This window comes from Urocitellus parryii, chromosome 2 (assembly GCF_045843805.1).
Source record: "Urocitellus parryii isolate mUroPar1 chromosome 2, mUroPar1.hap1, whole genome shotgun sequence".
NCBI lineage: Eukaryota > Metazoa > Chordata > Mammalia > Rodentia > Sciuridae > Urocitellus > Urocitellus parryii.
In genome coordinates, this window is record NC_135532.1 from 185,455,332 (window position 1) to 185,477,359 (window position 22,028).

At 41.0% G+C, this 22,028-nt stretch overlaps 2 pseudogenes; one reads left to right on the forward strand and one right to left on the reverse strand.

Moving 5' to 3' along the window:
- Positions 1-30: 30 nt before the first annotated feature.
- On the forward strand, positions 31-20,557 carry LOC113183094 (YTH domain-containing family protein 3 pseudogene; annotated as a pseudogene).
- Positions 20,558-21,656: 1,099 nt separating this feature from the next.
- Positions 21,657-21,757, reverse strand: LOC113178695 (U6 spliceosomal RNA; annotated as a pseudogene).
- Positions 21,758-22,028: the final 271 nt, after the last annotated feature.

The window sequence follows — 22,028 nt, forward strand, 5'->3', positions numbered from 1 at the left end:
TAGTGACCTGGTGGAGCTCAGGAGCTAGACATGGCTGACCCAGAAGAGCATGAAACAGGAGTGAGTGGTCTCAGCCTTGGCCTCGTTTGTGATGCTGCTCCAAATGGTGGCCCCCATGGAACACAGAAGGCCTTGGAGACCTGCGTGCACAGGCTGCTGTTGCTCCCCGTCTTCCTATTGGCTCTGGTGTTTACCATCGAGGTCTGTGTCCCTGACTAGCCCCACTCTGGGTGTTCAAGGTCTGGATAGTGCTCATGTTTGGCTACTGGATGTTGCAGGTGACCTTGGTATTATATATGCCACTCTCTGGACAGCCCTGATGGGTAGACACCCTGTGGACTTGGCCTTCCTCACCATCTTCTTCTGCTGGACCTGGGCTTAGAGGCTGCTGTTCAGGCTGCTGCCTATGGCCTCTGTAGCCTCTAGAACTGTCACTAGTCCTTCTGAATAAAATTCTCAAGGGCCAGGTACCAACTGTTCCCTGAGAGTCCCAGCCACAAAAAGCTCAAGAAGCTCAGGGCAGAGGCCATGGACAGGACAGAAATACCCATCTAATTTAAAGACTATCCTTCTGTTCACTGCTATACTGTCCTGACCTTGTAATGAGCTTTGTGAGAAGGGGCACTAGAAGAGTGACACTACAGGGTCCTGGGATCAGCAGTGTGGCTGTGCATCTCTGGAGCTATATTCCTCATCCCCAAGTAAACCTACCAGCTCTGAGGATGGCTTTCCATGCCGTCGCCCTATCAGCCTTTCCATTTTTCTGGTTTCCAGGCCTCTCTGAGGGGAATCCAAGCTCTCTCACCTGGTCACTTTAGCATTCTGGAAGAGGACACTGAAATAAGTGGAAAGAGATGACCCTGAATTGGTTAGATAGGCAAGTTGTTGCAGCATTATTCCATTCTGGTATCAGGTAGGAAAAGTTTCCCTTCCATATTGTTTCTTTTGAAAAGTAAACTGGCTACTCCCAAAATTTGAGGTAATGCTATTTCTTAGAGGTAAGCCAGTAATAAAAATAAAATGAAGAAAGATGAACCTGTCAGGATCGGGGAGGAAGGGAGGCCATGGAATGAAATATGGTGGGAACCCAGAGGTAGATGAGTATAGTGTTGCACGACTTAACACTCAAGGTCACTCCAGGTGAACTGGGCAGGTGAACCGAGCTGCATGAAATAATCACACGAGAAGCAGAGATACCTTTTTCTTTGGGTCCTGTGCCAGCTCCTCTGTTCTTAGGGATCAGTGGAGAGAGAGAGAGAGAAAGAGAGAGAGAGAGAGAGAGAGAGAGAGAATGTGCTGCACCCTCTTATTGGGGGAAAACCATTCAAATGAGGCAAGGGGTCAGGTTTCAGAGGGTTGAGTCTAGCTTCACGATGTCTGCTGATTAACTGACATCTAGGAAGGCCACACCCAAAGGCAGAGCAAGAGAAGGTGACACACAAAGGGAGTTTCCATGGAACATTCCATCCCAAACAGAGCAAAGGAGCAGGGTTACAAAAGACTAGGTGAGTGTAGTTCAATCTCAGGGGTGACACCTACATCTGAAGACACGCCTTCTACTTCTGGAGCTGGGACAATGTCCAAGTCACCTTGAAATGTAGTGATTGGTCAGAGCCTCTTGCTTCAGGACTGGAAGGCATGGGTCATTCAGAGTGGCTCCCCACAGTTAAAGTTGTTGATAATGCCATGGACCAGAGGCAGACACATGACTCTACAAATAGGTAAATAGAACAATCAAGGACCAACGATGAGAGTATGTCACAAATGAGGGTCACCATTGTTCAACTTCTGCACATCCAAGATCCATTTAAAGCAAAGAAGACTGAGAGCAGACACAAGGCTAGGTCTTTTGGGTAGGAAAGGCTGCAGGCGGTTGTGCTGAGGCTGGCATGTGTCCTGTGGTCCTGTGAGAGGGAGCGTCTGCAATGATGGCCCACATTTGCTCTCTTATTATTGTGAGGTTTTCCAATGCCTTCATTTTTTTTCAACTTTTTGGGGTTTTTTCAAGGTAAATTGCTTAAAATATGAAAGTGACTTTATCTACTTGGGTCCTGGGAGAGGTGGGGAGAGGTGGGAATAGGTGGCTTCACCTTGTCTAGGGAAAGGGAGGGAAACAAGACACCTGGCAGAGTCCTGAGCCTGGGGAGAGGGAACAGGGAGAGTTTCCAGCCTACTTAGAAGCAGAAATGTCTAATAACTTCGTGCTAAAATTGACTGCCCAGCTGCAATGTGAAAACATCCAACCTTTTCAATAAAGTCCACTTCTCAAATAAACATTATGTGTGAATGATTCTGAGGGAAAACCAAAAAGAGGCCATCCCAGAGTCAGTGGGAGCAGAAGGGGAAGAATCACTATGAAATGTGGATGTAAATCTTAGTGGTACCCAAGTTGCAGGAACTTGGAGCTTGCCAGTTCCCAGAGATCACAGAAATTTCCAGAAGGCCTTTGGACTTCATCAAAATGAAGAGGGAGACACAACTAACACACAAAGGAGATGAAAGGAAATAGAGCTAAAGAAAACTGTGGACAGTTCTCAACTTACAATGCTTCAACAGAGGGTTCTTCAACTTTATGATGGTGTGACAGTCAGACAAAGTCAGTAGAAACCATACTTGGCAGGCTGGGGTTGTGGCTCAGTGGTAGAGCACTTGCCTCACATGTGTGAGGCACTGGGTTCAATTCTCAGCACCGCATATAAATAAATGAATAAGATAAAGGTCCATCAATAGCTAAATATACATATATACACACACAGACATGGACACACACACACACACACGGACACACACACACACACACACACACATCTATTAAAAAAAAAAAAAAGAAAGAAACCATACTTGGAATTCTGAAGTTGGATCTTTTCCTGGGCTGGTGGCATGCAATGCCCCACTCTCTCATGAGTAGTAGCAGCAAGCCACAGCTTCAGTCAGCCACACAATCACAGGGAGAAAATAACCAATGCTCTACAGTGTATCATAATGTTTCTAAGCTATGAGGTTCAGCAGGTTAAGCATATTAAATGCATTTTTTTTTTGGTACTGGGGATTGAACTCAGGGACACTTGACCACTGAGCCACATCCCCAGCCCTATTTTGTATTTTATTTAAAGACAGGGTCTCACTGAGTTGCTTAGCACCTCGCTTTTGCTGAGGCTGGCTTGGAACTCGCAATCCTCCTGCCTCAGCCTCCCTAGCAGCTGGGATTACAGGCATGCACCACCATGCCCAGCTTAAATGCATTTTTGACTTAAGACATTTTCAATTTATGATGGTTTTATTGAGGCATAACCCCAATTACAAGTTGAGGAGCATCTGTATATAGAAATATGTGTCCCTTGGTGCAGTTGGGAGGCCACTGCTTCTACTGATGTGAGCCTGCTTGTGTGAGAAGAAACAACACAATGTTTGGAAGTCTGGAGAGGCAGAAAGAAAGGAGGTGCTGATGGTAGGCACAGAGAAAGGGTCACTAAGTAAACCCCCCACTCAGCGAAGTTGTTACAATCTGAGAGAGTCTGTGATTGGAAACGCTGTTATCAGAGATCAGAAAGCTTCACAAAGGACCAAGATGTTTGCCAGGATGGCAGACAACATAAACCAAGGTTTGAAGATAACTCTGAGTGTCACTTAAAGAGGTAGTATTCCCAGGCATAGAAAACACACTTTGTGGACGATGGTTAACCTAGATAAAGGGAGGAGGGAAGGAACAGGGAGCAAGCAAAGGCTTAGTGGACTCACCCTGGAGGAGCAGACTCCAAAGGGTGGAGAACAAGATGCCTCAATAACTGAATCCAGATCAACCCCAGCTTGTCCTCCCAAGGAGCAAGGGCCAAGCCTGGTACCCTCCCTCTGATGCCCACCCTCATGAGGATCTGGAAGTCTAAATCAGAGAGGATTTCAGGAAGCCTGTTGGCAAACATATCTCCTACCTCCTGACCCAAAACCAAAAGGTGGACAGTCAGGCAAGAGGGAGAGACAGAGAGCACATGGGCTCCCCAGCCTGCCTTCTGGGGATGCAGATTTACACAGGTCCATCCTGTTTACCTTTGAGGACTGCAGACGAATAGTGGCTCTGTACGAGGAATCTTTCTCCTACACATCTGTCCTCTCACCCAGCTCAACAGTGACTTGCCAGCAGTTTCTTGTGTATTTTTGAGACTTAAAAGAATGCTCGCTACTTTATAAAAGAAGTTCATTCACAATTGCTACAACTGAGATATCTCTCCATTATGTTGTTTCTGGTTTTTTTTTCTGATCATATAAGCAATAACAGTTCATTGCATGAATAGCTCAGAAATGTGTTACGAGTAAAACTGAAATTGCTAACAAGCAGAAAATTCATTCATTCAAAAAACATACATTGAGCTTGGGCCTTCTCACTGCCAGGCCTGCTCCAGGCTGGGAATAAACAAGGCAGAGCCCTTGTTCCCATGCCAGTGACATGCTAGTGGTCGACAAAGAAAAGACAAGGGACAATTCAATAAGCACAAATTATAACAGGTTGTGAACAATATCGTGAAGAAGAATAAAGAGGGCAAGAAGGACAGGGAGACTCTGGGGAGTGTGTTATTTCATATTTGAAGGCTCAGGTGACATTCCAGAAAGTAGCACAGTAAACTTTTAACTACACATTCACATTTTATTATCAATTGCAAGTTTTCAGATATAACTTTTTTTTTTCAGTGCTGGGGATCAAACCCAGGACCTCATGCATGCTAGATAAGCACTCTACCACTAAGCTACACCCCTAACTCAGAATACTTTGCAAAAAGAATAAATATGTTTGTCTTAGAAAAGTAACCCTGTTCCTTCTTGTAGAAAACCTGGAACTTGATAGAAAATGTAGCAAGGAAGAGTACTGTCCCATGGTAGTATTTCCAAAGGAGACACTTCTAGGCGTGTTGACACATTTCCCTCCTACACTGATTGCTAAACCCAAATAGTATTTACGCTATCAGATCCTGTTTTTCTTCTCTTAACCCTCTAAAACATCATCCTATGCTGGCCAGAATTGTGAGAGAGAAGGTGTCAGAGGACACGGCTCACCTTCTACCTATGAAAAAGTCTTTCACAGAAGTCCAGGAAGGCAGACTGCTCCTCTGTCTGGCTGCCTGGGTGCCACCCAGTCTAGAAAGACCTTGAGTCTCCATCCCACCTGTCACCAAGAGAGACGGAGACAAAAGATGAGTCCCAGATGCCCAGAATCAAGCCTCAGGCAGATGGGCCTCCTTGTGTCACACCCAAGAGAAGCTGAAGCAGCCACCTGGGTATGGGGAGTGTTTGTTTCAGAGGTAGAAGGGAGGGAGGTACAAGCCCCCAGGGAAGCCAGGTAGGAACCCAAGAAAAAGGAGACATTGGCAGCAGGAATGTCTGTCCCCAAAGCCACAACTAATAGCCCCTCTATCTCATAGTCTGAGGCATCCCCAGATGCCCCCCTAAAATTCCTACACAAGAGATGTCACTGCCTTAGGAAGATCAGAAGGCCCTGACCCTCCTGCCCCAGGAAGCAAATGCAGAAGAGCCAGGCCACTATTCTTCTGTCTCTCAACCCAGCGTCTCTGCCCACCCCTCTGCCTTTCCCTCTGGAGCTGTGTCTCTTCCTTTTTGCTTCTTAGCCTCCTTAGAGCATCATTCTGGTCCTATAACCACTCACCACCATTCCCAATTCTACTCAGTCAGATCATTAGAGAGTTTTATACACCAGATGTGGCTCTTCAAAATTCTTCCAGCATGTCTATTATACCATAAGAAGGATTTGGTTATCTGTGAAAGGTGGGTATGGCTGGTCAAAAATGTCAAGCGCCCTCTCAGGAGCTGTGCTCCTTCCTGTCTGGAATATATGCACAAAGATCCAGATTCTCTGGTACTTTGAGCAATCTTTGCACATGCTCCCACAAAGTCTTGCTATTTGCCAGCTATGTGTCAGTAAGTAAATTACTTACCCTTTGCAAGCCCTGGTTTTCTCATCTAAAAATAAAAAGGAATTATAATATGCATCCCTTAGAGTGATGGAGAGCCACACTCTACATAAAGTGCCCAGTGCATAGTAAACCCTTAATAAACTATAGCCATCATTATCCATACTATTTTATGACTAAGAAAATTCTGAGGTGACCAATGTAAGCAATTTTTGCCTGCCTTGAAAAGTTTTCAGCCCAAGACAGAGGTCACGTACTCAGATGCCTTCAGGCCATCAAGTACCAGAGATGAGAAAAGCAGGCAGTGGTTGGAATTAGGCTAACTGGAGACTCAGGCCACCTGATGTCTGGCAGGAATGCAGACCTTCAGTTCAGATCTGATATTTCCCTCCCAAGGGAAGACATAAATCTAGATTTTAAAATGAAATGACTAGATTTTTACAAGCATGGCAGAGTCTTTCAAAAAAAAAAAAATGCAGGGCTGGAGTTGTGGCTTGAGGTAGAGCGCTTGCCTAGCATGTATGAGGCCCTGGGTTCGATCCTCAGTATCGCATAAAAATAAAGAAAGTAAAGGTATTGTGTCCATCTACAACTAAATTTTTTTTTAATGCAGACAAAATCAGCATGAAGAGCTTTGTAGAGAGTGGCGGGTAGGTGCTGGAGGGCACCAACGGATAGAAGAATGACATTTCATGGAGAGTGGTGAGGGTCTTCATGAGGGAAGAACAAGGGTGTAGGGTCACAGCAGGATTTGGAGTTTAGTGTCTAGGGAGATGGAAGTGAGCCAACAGCTGGACAGGAGGGGACTGGGGAAGCCAACATGGGGCTGGGGCTGGCCCAGGACATGGAAAGGGCCTGAGCTGGTAGGGAAAACAGTGAGACATGAGCCAAAATCTTCAAGAGGCAAGGAGGTGACCCAACAGCAGCTATGGGAGACTGACAGGCGCTGCTGAGGGGTCAGGAGCTCACCATGCTGTGTGGAATGATCGTGCACCAGGCTTAGCACTATACCTAGTATGTGTAGATACTCAATAAATATCAGTGCACGTACTTTATTGATTTCCCCAATAAATACAAACTGGGAACATACTATAAGCCAGATACCAGGGGGAGAAAGATCTCAGGGTTCCTTCACACAGAGCTGAGAGGCCCGTGGAAAACCAAGCAAACCAACCAGCACTTGCAGTGTGGCCCAGGGAGGATTATAGTGGCCATACTCTGAGAAGCCAGACCTGGAGCAGGGAGAGCTTTCTGGAATTCAACAAGGAAATAGAGCATGGTAGGCAATGGTCCAATCGGGGGGAAAGGTTCTGTGGAAGCCAGAGCATAACGAGTCAGAGAGCACAACTGAGGATCTGAAAGGGATGAAACTGGCTCTCAGCAGAAGGGGTAGCATGTAGGGTCTTCCAAGGAGGCAGGACTCCACCAGGGACCAGGGGATCCTCAAAAGGTTCTAAACACCCATCCTAACCAAGACTTAAATCATCTTACTGTGCATTAAACATTTTTTAGAGAACTTTATAAAATTACAAGCATGTTTTATTCATTTACTCTTCCTACAAGCCTCATGAAGTAGGTCCACAATCCCTACCCTCAATTCCACCATGCAAAACTCTGCAAACCTAAAGATTTTTATAACTTATTTGGCAGCAGAATTTGAGCTGAACTGACATGAGGCTATTTCTATCTTTGTTTACCCCCACATAATGTGAATATTCATGCTTCACTTCAGAAATACTGTTTGATTACAGGATATTGCCTCAGATCTCACTGGGGATGTCAAGAAATTTATGACACATGCAAAGTACTGCCTTTTTTGAAATCCGAAATTTCTGAATTCTAAAACATATGTGATCCCAAGGGGTTTTAATAAGAGATTATAAAACCTGTTATTCTCCCCATTTTACAGATGAGGAAACTTAGAATAAGTAATTTTCCCAAGATTGCATAGGTGGGAAGTGAAAATGCTGAAACATGAACCCAGAGAGTCTTGCCTCAGAGTCCACGCTACAGGAGTCTAAGCCATTCTCCACTTTAGAAAGACGTCTATAGTTACTGTTAGGACCATAAAAAATAAAAAATAAATAAAAATTTAAAAAACTAGATATCAGAAAGCCAAGGTAGTTGGCCTTAGGATGATAGTAGGGAGGGACTGGAGATTCAAGAGATATTTTTTTAAAAGAAAATCAATACAGTCTTGTAGCTGTGAATTGGTCAGGAGGAGTTGGGGGATCCCAGGATGATTGGTCAAGGAGGACACCCAGGATTTCTGGATTCAGCTCTGGGGAGGCCAAATAATAGGCCAGTTTGTGATAAGGAAAACAAAGAAGAGTGGGACTGTAGAAGAAGATAACAAAGTCAGAATTGCATATCTTAAATTGTTTAAGTTTAGATGTCAAGTAGATTAAGTGGATATACATAGCTGATGCTTGCGAAAGAGGCCCAGGACCGAGATAAAGAAGGGAAATGCTAGATATCAGCAGTCATTAAGACAGGATCATGGTAAGAGTGCTAAGAACCACCAATAAATACTAAGGGTAAAGAATTAGAAGATAACGCAAGAGACTAAGAGAGTAGCCAGGTGTGTAGGAAGCCAAGGAAAGAAGCACTCTCCGAAAAACAAGAAAGGTCACCTGCCCTCTCCTCCAGGTGACAGGTAGACTCAGGACCTTTGAGAATAGGGAGAGTATCTTTCTCCAGAGACAAGAAGGAATTGAGCCCCCTTCCCTAGTCCTAGCATGGCCAAAATCAAAGCCCAAGGCCAAGAATCAAGAACTGTGGGTGCCCCAAGGAACAGCAAGGATAGACCATGGAGCTAAGCCTGTGCCCCTCTAAAAATAGCTTTTAAGAGCTCAAGCTGGGCCACAGTGAGAAGTGAGTTGAAATCCTAGCTCTTCCACTTACTATCTGGGTACTCAATGGCAACCTAACACCTCTGGGCTTCAATTTCTTCATTTGACAATTGAGATAATAATGTCTATCTCAAGTTTGTTGTAGGCACTAACTACCTACAGCCAGTTTTTTTTTTTTTTTCTATTGCTGTAACTGAATACCACCTACTGGGTAACGAATAAAGGATAGAAGTTTTTTTAGCTCACAGTTCTGGAGGCTGAGAAGTTCAAGAATGGGGTTCTGGTGTCTGCTCAGCATCTGGTGAGGACCTTCTTACTGCATTATAACATGGCACGAATATCACATAGTACTTGTGGCTGGCTCAGGTCTCTTTCCTCTCTTAAAATCATGATGTCATCACAGGGACACACTCTCATGACCTCATCTAATCCAACTACCTCCAAATGCTATTACCACATGATTTTTTTTTTTTTTTGCGGAGGGGACTCTCCAATGCATAAACTTTGGGGAAACATATCCAAACCATAGCACCTACAGAGAAATCAATTTCATAACTGAATTTATAGTGAGGGCTCAAAAATTTGTCTTAGCTATTATTTTTACTATGAGTCATCATTATTATTTACCAATGTGGAGAAGGGTAGGTGGTGAGGTCTTTTCAGGAAGAAAGGACCATTAGCCAAGGCTTGAACAAGGTGTTTTCAGAGAACAATGACCTATCTGGGTGCTGGAGAGTATGTGGGGTGGGATTGTAGAGCTTGGAGGATGAGGCTCAGCAATCTCCCTACTCGGTCTTCATCTCACATTTTCTGCGATTCCCACCACCTAACCATGTACTCTCTGTAGAAATTACTAGTCCTCACCTTCCACAGTGTGGGAATTGCCTCTCTAACCTCCCTTCCCCCTGCAGCTGATGGAACACAGGCCCTTGTCTCTTATCTGGAAAGAACAAATCTCCCAACTGGTCTTCCCTCCGGCAAGGCCCTAGGGCCATCTCTGAAAAATGTCAATGCAGTCAGGTTGCTCTCTACTTGCAACCACACTGCCCATAACTGCAGAACAGAGCACACTTCCAAATCCCTTCTTAGGCTTTATTTCCCCTCTGTCTCACCTCCTCCTTTATTCCCACAAACTCATACTCTGTTCTAGAGTTTAGAGGGCATAGTCATCTGCCTTTACCCAAATGAGCCATAAACCGGTTTCTGGGCCTTTGCACATGCTGATTCTTCTGCCCAGAATGCTGTTCCCCATTTTTTCCCCTTAGACCTAACCCCCTTGCCTCTCAGTGGCTCCAGGGCAGCCCTTGGTCCAGGAATGGGCCACTCAGTGGTCCATCTCAACAAAACCTACACCATTTGTTCCAAGGAGCTCGTCTTTACTCCTTCAACTCCCGTGACAGTGCCTGGCTCTTGATAAGACTTGATTGCAATGTGTGGAGTGATAGAGAGGAAAGAAAGGGCCAGAGCATGGGGAGCCTTAACACGTGGGGGTTAGGTTATGGGGAAACTGCCAGAGATTTAGAAGCCAAGAAATGTCATCCTGGGGTGTTTGAGGGAGATGATCATGGTGGCAGAGAAGACAGAATGGATGTGCCCAGAAAGGTGAGAATTCTCCACCTCCAGAGAAAAGCAGGGGATAGGAGACCAGTGGCCACCTGCTAGAAGATCAGATTGTTATGATGGGAGAGAATGGTTGACCTCTGCTGAACCTTTAGCAATGATCCACTGAGAATGTCCACTCTGGTCAAAGCCAAGCCCTGAAGGTAATAAGGGACTGGGAGAGTAATAATGTCAAACTGGAAAAAGGAAGAGAAGCTGGGGAATTCCTGTGTGCTCAGACATGGCTGCCCAGGGAGAAGTCCTAGGGCCAGACCTGTGCCAACACAGAGCATTGTGTCATTGGCAAAGGGAAATGCAACAAGGGGCTCTTCACTTCTGGGTGAAGGTCCTAACGAGAGCTGGGCATGTCTCCACCCCAGGCAGTTGGACAGGGTAGGGAGATGGTCCATTTTTACCCTAATCCTCCTAGAGTTCCCACACCCACCAAGACCTTCAGTCCACTCCTGCGGTGACTCCCAGGACTCGAGGACCTTCACCATCAACTTCCTTCTCTCCCAAAATCTCCCCATACATTCCCCTGGCTCTCTCAGAGGAAGCAAAATCTACTTTGCTGTCTGACCCACCCCAGGACTCATGAAGGTGATTTCAGCTGCTTGTACAAATCTCAACCCACATTACCTCAAACAACAAGATCTAGTGGCTTGTGTAACCTAAAGTCCAGGGCAGGGAGGACTTCTGCAGGATTTAACCAACAGGTTCCCACTAGGTTTTCCAGCATTTCTCTTGACATGCATGGCAGACCTTACCACCCACATGTTAAATAAGAGGAGGAGGAGGAAGAGGAGGAGGAGGAGGAGGAGGGAGAGGAAGGAAAAAGGAGGAAGATGAAAGATGGAAAAGGAGAAGGAGAGGAAGAAGAAGAGGAGGGAGGAAGACCACTCCTCATTTCCCAGCATTGCACAAATCTATCCAATAGTGTCAGCAAGCACTGGATCCACATGTCCTTTTATCCTAGTGCACCTATCCTTTCCCCCTCCTTAGTTTGTCAGATTCTCTAAAGAATCCATGACCCAGAAGAAGTTATGAATCACTGCCCAGCAGAAAAGAAAATTAGTTCATAATAATTGTCCTTAATTCCAAATGTTTAATAAATGTTCAAATTCTATTTACGATTTCAAGAATCTGAATGCAGCATAAGGTTCATTCTGACTCCTGTGTCCCATAGGAAACGGAGGCATCCCTAGAGCACACAGGAGGCAAAAGAGAGGGCACTGTAACCCAGGAACAGAAAAATTAGAGCTGGACACACAGCCAAGCAGATGTATTTCTCTTTGGTCCATCTAGCTTCAGATGTAACCAGAGTCGGAAAGGGAAAGATTAAAGATAGTTGGCAGAGGTCATCTATTATTTCTGCTAATTAATGTACATAACTATTTTTAACCATTTCTTCTTAGGACACTTGTATGGGCAGAATAATTCTCAACTCATGGCTTTTGTTATGTTCATGAAATCCTGAATTAAAAGAACTCCACTCAAAGTGCATATGATCAGCTCACTGAGATGCCACTGTGCACCTAGAACATCTTAAAGAAACCAACTGTACCCAGTATTTGGTGAAGACTTGGAGCAACTGGAGCCCTTTTACATGGCTAGTGAGAATGTAAAAAGAAACAATCATCTTGGGAAATAGCTTGATAGTTTCTTAAAATGTTAAACATGTATCACAGGATCTAGCCATTCCACTGAGAGGTATTTACCCAAGAGAAATGAGAGGATATGTCCGTACAGTAATTCATACTCAAATGTTCATCACAGATTTAATTATAATGTCAAAAACTGAAAGTAATTCAAAATATCTATCAACAGATGAAAGGATACACAAATTGTGGCATATCCATATAATGAAATTCCATTCTGAAATGAAAAGGAATGAACTATTGATGCACACATCCTAAGTAAATCTCAAAATAATAATGTTGAGGAAAATAAGAAAAGGTAAAAAGTACATACTGCATGCATTCATTTACATAAAATTTTAGAAAATGCAAGCTTCCCTATAGAGACACAAAATAGATCCATTATTGCCTAGGAATTGGGATAGGTGAGAGAAAAATTGCTGAAGACACAAGGAAACTCTTCAATATAATGGACATATTAATTATTTTTATAGTGTGATGGTATATACATAGGTCAAAATTTGTCAAATTGTACACTTTATATGTGAAGTTTATTGTATATCAATATATATTAATAAATCTGTTTAGAAAAAAAGAACAACAAATGCCCACTATACTCACCCCCTTCTCATACCCTGTCTTGCCTTCATTTCCATAATCTACCTATATGACAATAATAGATAAAAGTGTCAGGACCCAACTAAACAGAATCCAGTCACGAGGTTAATACACCCCTTAGTTCCACTCATGGTGTCAAGCTATTAACCCTATTGCTTTTGACAAATGCCAACAGGACCTAACCCCTGAGTCTCTCACAGAAAACTCGGATTTTTCTGCTAGTGTAGGCAGTTGTGGTTTCCAGAGCTTGGTGGCTCTCCAGAGTAAGGAAAAAAGAATTTTTTTCTGGGGAGGATGGCCAAGCTCCAAGCAGCAGCATACATCTGTTCCAAGTTCAGAAGTTGTTTCTATACATTTTATTACTTTCTCTAGGGGGAAAAAAATGTGATACCAGCAGGCGCCATGGTGTGCACTTGTAATCCCAGCAGATGGGGAGGCTAAGGCAGGAGGATAATGAGTTCAAGGCCAGCATCAGCAACTTAGCAAGGCCCTAAGCAACTTAGTGAGAGCCTGTCTGTAAATAAAATATTAAAAAGGGCTGGAGATGTGGCTCAGTGGTTAAGTGCCCTGGGTTCAATCCCCAGTACCAAAAAAAATAAATAAATAAAAATAAAAGGTAAAAAAATAAATAAATAAAAATAAAAGATTCCTTGCCTTAAAAAAAAAAGTGACACGGCACATTTCTTGTGTCATTCAATGAGAAAATGTTGCTTATTTGGGAAAAGAAAACTAAAAAGCAAACAAAGATGGCTTCTAAACAAAGATGGGTTTATAACAGGGAATTTCACCTATTACAAGTATTTCTAATACAACTCTTGCTATACACATTAAAATATGAATAATAATTGTGTCTGTTAATCCATCTGCTTATGAAAAGAGGGAAGCTCCTCACATGTGGGTGTCAGGAAGCCTCAGTCAATGGGGGAATTTTTCAAGGGCTGACGGGGACTCCCTCCTGGCTGGTGTCCCATGTCTCTCAACTCTCCCCTTCACTACTACTTTCACTACTAGGATAAAAGGACACTCACTGCCTGCCTCAGCTCTCTCAACTCACCCCTAACTGATGCCCATCTGGCTTCAGCTTCACCCCTCCAGCAAGGGAGTTCTCAAAGGCCACAGCAGCCTCAGGCATTGCCCTCTGACCTTCTCTCAGGCCTGATCTTTCACCTTTCACCTCTCTGTAGTCTTTACCTTTCCTCTCCTCTTCCCATTTCTGAGCCTCTGGCCACCTCCAATTACTCCTCCCCATTGATTCCTCATTGTATAGTTTCCTCCTAAATTCTTTCCTCTAGGTACAGACTCTGAATATCTTTATCCCCCCATGCTTCAAGTTTTCATTTATTATTCAAATGACTCCAAAATCTATATATCTAGCCCTAAGCTCTCTGCAAGCTTGAGATTCACAGATGGTGGACTATAAATAAGATAAATCCCCAACAAAGGAAAGAAAAAAGATTTTTTTTTAATCTGCAACTCAAAATCATGAAGGGTTTCCTTGGTGGGACAGAAACCATGGAGAATTTTCTAAGGTCAAAATGCTGAAGCAATGAAGATAGGACTGGACTTAAGGGAAAAAGCAAAGTCCAAACTGTGTATGAGACAGCCCTAAACCCAGAGTAGGGAGGACCTGAGAGCTAGAGGGACCCAGGCAGCCCAAAGGCAGAACCACCAAGAAGAGCTGCCAGGCTGGGCACACTAGTAGCCGGGAAGGTTGAGGCAGGAGGATCACAAGTTCAAAGCCAACCTCAGCACTTAGCAAAGCCCTAAGCAACTGAGAGAGACCTTGTCTTGAAATAAAAAATAAAAAGGCTAAGGGATGTGACTCAGTGGTTAAGCATTCCTGGGTTCCACCTCTAGTGCCCAAAACAAACAAACAACAACAACAACAAAATGCCATGTGTTTGATCTCTATAAACCAATCCCTGCCCACATAAACACAAAAACCCATATACACAGATAAGCCAGTCAGAGGCACTAGGTGTGGCCCTGCAGGTTGCACAGTGGGTGGGGGCTTGGGTCAGAGAGACAAGGCAGTGCTCCATGCATACCAGAAACTGGAGCTCCCATGTCCATAAGCTTAGCTTCTACCATGTCCTGTCCCAAGCTGCCCTCCCTGCCCTGTCCCTGCTCCTTCCCATCCCACCCTATTTCCAAGCAAGCAGCACAAACAGAAACTAGAAAGTCTAATGTAGCCTCTCAGTGACAACCATGAGCACAGTCAACATTCAGCAAGCATTTGAGTAAAGCCAACATCACGAAAGAAATAGAACAACAATAAAAGAACTTACATCAATAAAAAAAAAAAAGAAAAAAAAAAGAAGATCAAAACCCAAGAAAAAAAAATAAAAGAACTTACGGAGGAAAAGTGTAGTCATAGCAAGACTTATGTAAAATCTAAACCCTCAAAGGAATAAGGGAAGGTCTATAATATCCAAGAAACAATAGTCAGGCTGTTATAGAAAAAGAATCAATGAGAGATCTAGCACATTAAAAAAAAATAATAATACAATTAGCCAGCTGTGATGGTGCATACCTATAATCCCAGCAGCTCAGGAGGCTGAGACAGGAGGATCTCGAGTTCAAAGCCAGCCTCCCAAAAATCGAGGTGGTAAGCAATTCAGTGAGACCCTGTCTCTAAATAAAATACAAAATAAGGCTGAAGATGTGACTCAGTGGTTGAGTGCCTGGTACCTCCCACCAAAAAAAAAACAAAACAAAACCACACAGAAAAAAAAAAAGCAGACAAGCTGATAACAAAATAATTACATTTTATAAGAATTACTGAGCTGAGTGAGAAAGGAGTGAAATTATATGTTCAAAAGTACCCAAAGGGAAAAAAAAACCTGCCAACCAAGAAGACTATACCAGGCAAAATTGCCCTTGAAAAATGAGAGATACTTTCTCAAACAAACAGAAACAGAAAGAGTCCATTACCACAGACCTGCCTTAGAAGAAATTCTAAGGGAGTTCTTTAAAAATGAAAGAATGCTAAACAGCAACACAATAGCATAAGAAAGTATGAAACTCTTTAGTAAAGAGAAATACATAGACACATAATATTGCTACCATAATGGATTTTGGACAAATCACTTTTAATTCTTGCATAAAAATCAAAACACAAAAGCATTAAAAATAATTAGAACAAAAAAATATGTGAAAAGCTATATAGTATGAATAGATGCAAATTGTGACAATAATAATATAAAGTGCAGTGGAGGAAGCTAATGAACTTTTCTGTGCAGTTGAAGTTGAAGTTTTTATCAACTTAAAATGGACTATTATAACTATTAGATATTTTGTGTGAGCCGAAAGAAACTACAAGAAAAAAAAAAAACTAAAAATTTCACAAAAGAAAGTGAATAGTATCAAAGCATATCAATGTAAAAAATCAGCAAAACACAAAGAAAGACTGCAAAAGAGGAAAAGTTAGAAAAACTAGAACCAAAAAACAGAAAAATGGCAATACCAAAATCCATTCCTATTAATAATTTAAACATAAGTATATTAAACTTAAATATATGATTTTATATATATATATATATATATATATATATATATATATATATATATATAATACACCAATAACTTTAAATATAAATAAATTAAACTTCTCAATCCAAAGACAGACTGGCTGAATGGATTAAAAAATAACTATATTCCATATACCAGGAACTTGACTTGAATTTAAGGTTACACATGGACTGAAAGTAAACAGATAAAAAAATATATATATTCCAGGCAAAAAACCAAAAGGCAGCAAGTGATTATAGTTGTTTTAGACAAAACTGTCACAAAATATTTTAGATTTTTTATTACAATAAAAGGATCATTACACCAGGAACATATAACAATTATAAATACAGATGCACCCAACATGAAAACACCTAAATACATAAAGCAAACACTGATCGAACTAGTGAGAAAAATAGACAACAATATGATGACATTAGAAAACTTCAATACCCCACATCCAAAAATGGATAGAACATTTAGCTATAGATCAATAATGAAGAAGAGACTTAAATAAAAACCACAGGCCAAATGGATTAAACAGCATATAGAACATTCTACACAAAAACAGCAGAGTGAACATTTTTCTCAGATCTTTCTCCAAAATAGGTCATATTTTAGATCTTAACAAATTTAGGAAGACTGAAATTGTACCAAGTCTCATTTCTGACCACAGTAGAATGGAACTAGAAATCAATAGCAGAAGGAAAACTGGAAAATTCACAAATATGTGGAAATTAAACAACACACTCTTGAACCACCATTGGCTCCAAGAAGAAATCAAAAAAGAAACTAGAAAATAGCTTTAGACAAAAATAAAAATACAACATACCAAAACTTATAGAAAGCAACACAAGCATTCCTAAGAGGGAAGTTTATACTGATAATTGCCTACATCTTAAAAATCCCAAATACTTCACCTGACTTTGTATCCCACATAATTAGATAAAGAACAATAAACTAAGCCCAAAGTTAGAAAGAGGAGGTAACAAAGATGAAAGTAGAAATAAACAAAATAGAAAAATAGAAAAACAATGGAAAAATAAATAAAACTGAGAGCTGACTTTTTGAAAAGATAAAAAAATTAGCAAACCTATAGCTAGACAAACTCAGGAAAAAGATAAAACTTAAACAAATAAAATCAGAAATAAAGAAGAACTGACACCACAACTGACACCACAGACTTAAGAGGGATCTTAACAGACTACTATAAACAATTTACATCAACAAACTGAATAACTTAGAGGAATGGATAGATTTCTAGAAACTTATTTCCTTCCAAGACTTAATCATGAATTAATAACAAGTCTGAACAACCTGTAACTAGTAGGCAGATTGAGTTAGAAATCAAAAACCTTCCACTAGGTTTGGTGGCACATGCTTATAATCCTAGCTACTTGGGAGGCTGATACAAGAGGATCACAAGTTAAAGATGAGACTGGATAATTTAGTGATAATTTTGTCTCAAAACAAAATTTTTAAAAATGCCTAGGGATGTAACTCAGTGTTAGAAGTGTCTCTGTGTTCAATCCTCGGTACCACAAAAAAAGATAAGGGAAATAAAATATATATATATATATATCCAACAAAGAAAAACCCAGGATCAAATGGCTTCAATGGTGAATTTATTTTTCTTTTTGAGACAAACTGGCTGGCCATTAAACTCCTGGGCTCCTGCCTCAGCCTCCCAAGTGCTAGGGTTTCAGGTGTATATCAATAACCATGCCCAGAAAGTGGACTTTTAAGAACCTGGGTTTTATAAGCAATATTTTTATTTAGTGTTAGGGATTGAACCCAGGATCCTTGTACGAGCTAGACCAATGCTATACCACTGAGCTACATCCCCAGCCCTAATTCTAACAAATATTAAAGAATTAATGGCACTTTTTCACAAGCTCTTCCCCCAAAACTGAAGAAGAAACCCTTTCTAACTCATTCTCTGATGTTGGTATTATCCTGATACTGAAGCCAAAGACACTACAAGAAAAAGAAAATTACATTACAATATCCCTTCTGAACATTCATGCATAAATTCTTAACAAAATTACTAAATGAAAATTAATAGTATACTAAATATATCATACATCATGACCAAGTGGGATGCAAGGATGGTTCAACATGTGAAAATTAAAATTAACATGATACACCATTATCAGAAAAAGGGTGGGGAAAAACAACATACCATCTCAATTGATGCAAAAAAAAAAAATTGACAAACTTCAATGCTTTTCCATGATAAAAAAACTCTCAACAGGGATGGAGATGTATGTTACGTTTATAATAGAACACTTTGCCTAGCATGCTTGAGGCCCTAGATTTGATCCTGTCTCCTTCCAAAAAAAAAATCACGGGCTGGGGATATAGCTCAATTGGTAGAGTACTTGACTTGCATTCACAGGACCAGGGTTTGATCCCCAGCACACACTCAAAAAGTTACTTAGCAAATTAGGAAGAGATTTCAACTACCTCAACATAATAAAAATCATATATGAAAAATCCACAGTAAACATCATATTCGATGTTGAAGGATTGAAAGGGGTTTTTTTTTTTTTCCCTAATATAGTACTAAAATTTCTAGCCAAGTAAATGAAATAAAAAGCATCCAAAAAGGAAAGGAAAAAATAAAGTCATACCTGTTTGCAGACAATACCATCTTACAAAGAGACAAATAATAACTATATGATATGGTAGATGCCTTTATTAGTTTGATTTAATGATTCCATAATGTGTATGTGTGTCAAAATATCATATTGTACTCCATAAATACATAAAATTATTATTTTTCAGTTAAAAATTTTGGAGTAGAAATCCTAAAGATTCCATTTAAAAATGGCTAGAACTACATATAAATTCAGTACAGTTTCAGGATTTTAAAAAAATCAACATAAAAAAAGAGTAAAACACATAGAAATAAACTTAGCTAAGGAATAAAAGACTTGTATACTGAAAACTATAAAACATTGATTAAAGAAATTAAATGATAAAAACAAACAGAAAGATATCCCACATTCATGGATTGAAAGAGGTCATATTGTTAAAAATGTCCATTCATCTCAGGGTAATTACAAGTTCAATGCAATTCCTAAAAATACCCCAGTGGCATTTTTTACACAGTTAGAATAACTTCTGAAGTTCATGTGAAACCACAAAAGACCATGAATAGCCAAATAAATCAAGAAAGAAGAACAAATCTAGAGGAATCACACCCTGGCTTCAAAATACATTGCAAAGCTACAATGATCAAATTAGTATGGTGCTGGCATAAAGACATATAAACCAGTGAAATAAAACAGAGTCCCCATAAATTAATCCAACCATACACACTCAACTAATCTTGGTCAAGAGTGCCAAGATTACACAGTGAAGAAGGATAATCTCCTCAACAGATGATTTGGGGAAAACTGAATATCCACATACAAAATAATTAAATTGGGCCCTTATACCATATTCAAAAATCAACTCCAAGTATAATAAAGATTTAAATTCAAGACCTGAGACTGAAACTCTTGGGGGGAAAAAAGGGCAAAGGTAATGTGGGAACTGGGGATTCTACTGTGCCACTGCTTCCTATAAAACACAACATGAATATTGAACCTTGGGATGAAAAGGGATCAGTGGTTGGCTCCACCAACCCCAAATCCAACAGCCTCAGCCATTAATTCAATTGCTAACATTGGTGCAATGCCAGCTGCCTCAGTCACCACAACCACAGCAACAACAAGGACCTCAACCACAGGCCCAGCCACACCAAATGCAGCCCCAGCCACAGAAGCTGCACAGTCTCTGGGAAGCTCCTTGGAACAGGGGAGCAGGCTCCAGCAAGAACAATGGAATGGGCCATGAAAACTTTGGTTTAGGGGTTGTACCTGACAGCGCTTCACCTTCTAGCATAGAAGCACATCCAGTGCTGGAAAAGCTAAAGGTCTTAAACAACTACAATCCCAAAGACTTTGACTGGACTCTGAAGGATGGACATGTGTTTATCATTGAAAGCTACTCTGGGGATGACATACATCATTCCATCAAGTACTCTATCTGGCGTAGTCCTGAGCATAGTAATAAGCATTTAGATGCAGGTCACCATTCCCTGAATGGGAAAGGCCCACTCCATCTATTCTTTAGTGTGAATGGCCAGGGATATTTTTGTGCAGTGGCTGAAATGAAGTCCCTTGTGGACTATAATGCATATGCTAGTGTGTGGTCTCAGAATAAACGGAAGGGCAAATTTGAAGTTAACTGGATCTTTGTCAAAGATGTTCCCGATAATCAATTAAGACCCATTCACTTCAAGAACAATGACAACGAATTAGTAACCAATTCAAGGGACACTTAAGAGGTACCCCTAAGGGTACCCCTAAGCTTAATTGCTACTTTTAAGCATACCCGCTCAATCTTTGATGACTTTTTGCACATTATGAATTAAGATGAGGAGGAAGCCAGGAGCGGTGGCACACACTTGTAATCCCAGCAGTTTGGGAGGCTGAGGCAGGAGGATCATGAGTTCAAAGCCAGCCTCAGCCACAGTGAGGTACTAAGCAACTCAGTGAGACCCTATCTCTAAATAAAATACAAAATAGGGCTGGGGATGTGGCTCAGTGGTCAAGTGCCCCTGAGTTCAATCCCCAGTACCAAAAAAAGAAAAAAAGAAGAGAAGGAACCCTGTGCTTCTCCTTTGTTGGAAAAGCAACAAATCTTCTTTTTCCTTTTTCTTAAAAAAAAAAAAAGGAAAAGGAGGAAGCCATGTGTAGGGAGAGAAACAAGCAAACAATAACTATGTAGAGATATCCTATTAAAATTACAACACTAATGATATAGACTCTGAAAATGCCTAATAAGTCAAAGCAGACTTTATTAAAGATTTCTTTTCCTGCTTAAGGTGACATCTTTAAACACTTTAACACAACATTGACTCTTCTTGTAATGGTTTTCATTAGCAAACTTATGCTTTCACCAAACACGCTGGAGAACTGTCACTTCATCAAAAACTAACAGTCCTGCAGCTTCTACAAGTGTCTCCCGTCTTTTGTAATTATGCATCCTCGCTAAGGCGCAGAAGACTAAATGAATGAAAGCCTTTATTAGCTCTTTGAATTTGTTAAATGCTAACAGTTAACCATCAGAAGTAGTTCAAGACGTAAGAGTCGCAGTGCTTCAACTTTTTCTTTGTTGTAGTTTTTAAATTGTCTATTTTTAGCTATTCAACAGATTAAAAGCAAAATTACCATGTCATATTAAGTCCTGGAGTTCAAGCCTAAATGTTTACGTGAAAAAAATATTGTAGTAAACTGTTTTTTAGAGTGCTACAGTTATACACAGCATATGGGTTCATTTTGACAAAATCATACATGCATGGAATTGTATTTCAATCACCATGCCCCTCCTTTTTCTCTTCTCTCCTCCCTCTCCCTATTCTCCTTCCTCTACTGATCTTTCTTTCCCTTATTTAATTATTTTTGATTGGTAATTTCTACATATACATAAAGGTGAAATTCCCTGTAGTGTGTGTGTGTATATATATGCATAAAAACAATGAATGCTTCACAAATTTGCATGTCATTCTTACACAGGGGCCTGCTAATCTTCTCTGTATCTTTTCAATTTTGTATATGTGCTGGTGAAGCACACACTGTAGTAAATTTTTAATATGGCAAAGCAACTTTACACTCTGTTTTAGCCAAATGAAATATAATCTGAAATAATGCTAAATGAAGTTAGGCAATCCCAAAAAACCAAATGCCAAATATTGTCTTTGATATAAGGAGGCTGATTCATAGTGGAATAGGGAGCAGGAGCATGGGAGGAATAGACGAACTCTAGATAGGGCAGAGGGGTTGGAGGGGAAGGGAGGGGGCAGGGGTTATTAATGATGTTGGAATGTGATGATCATTATTATC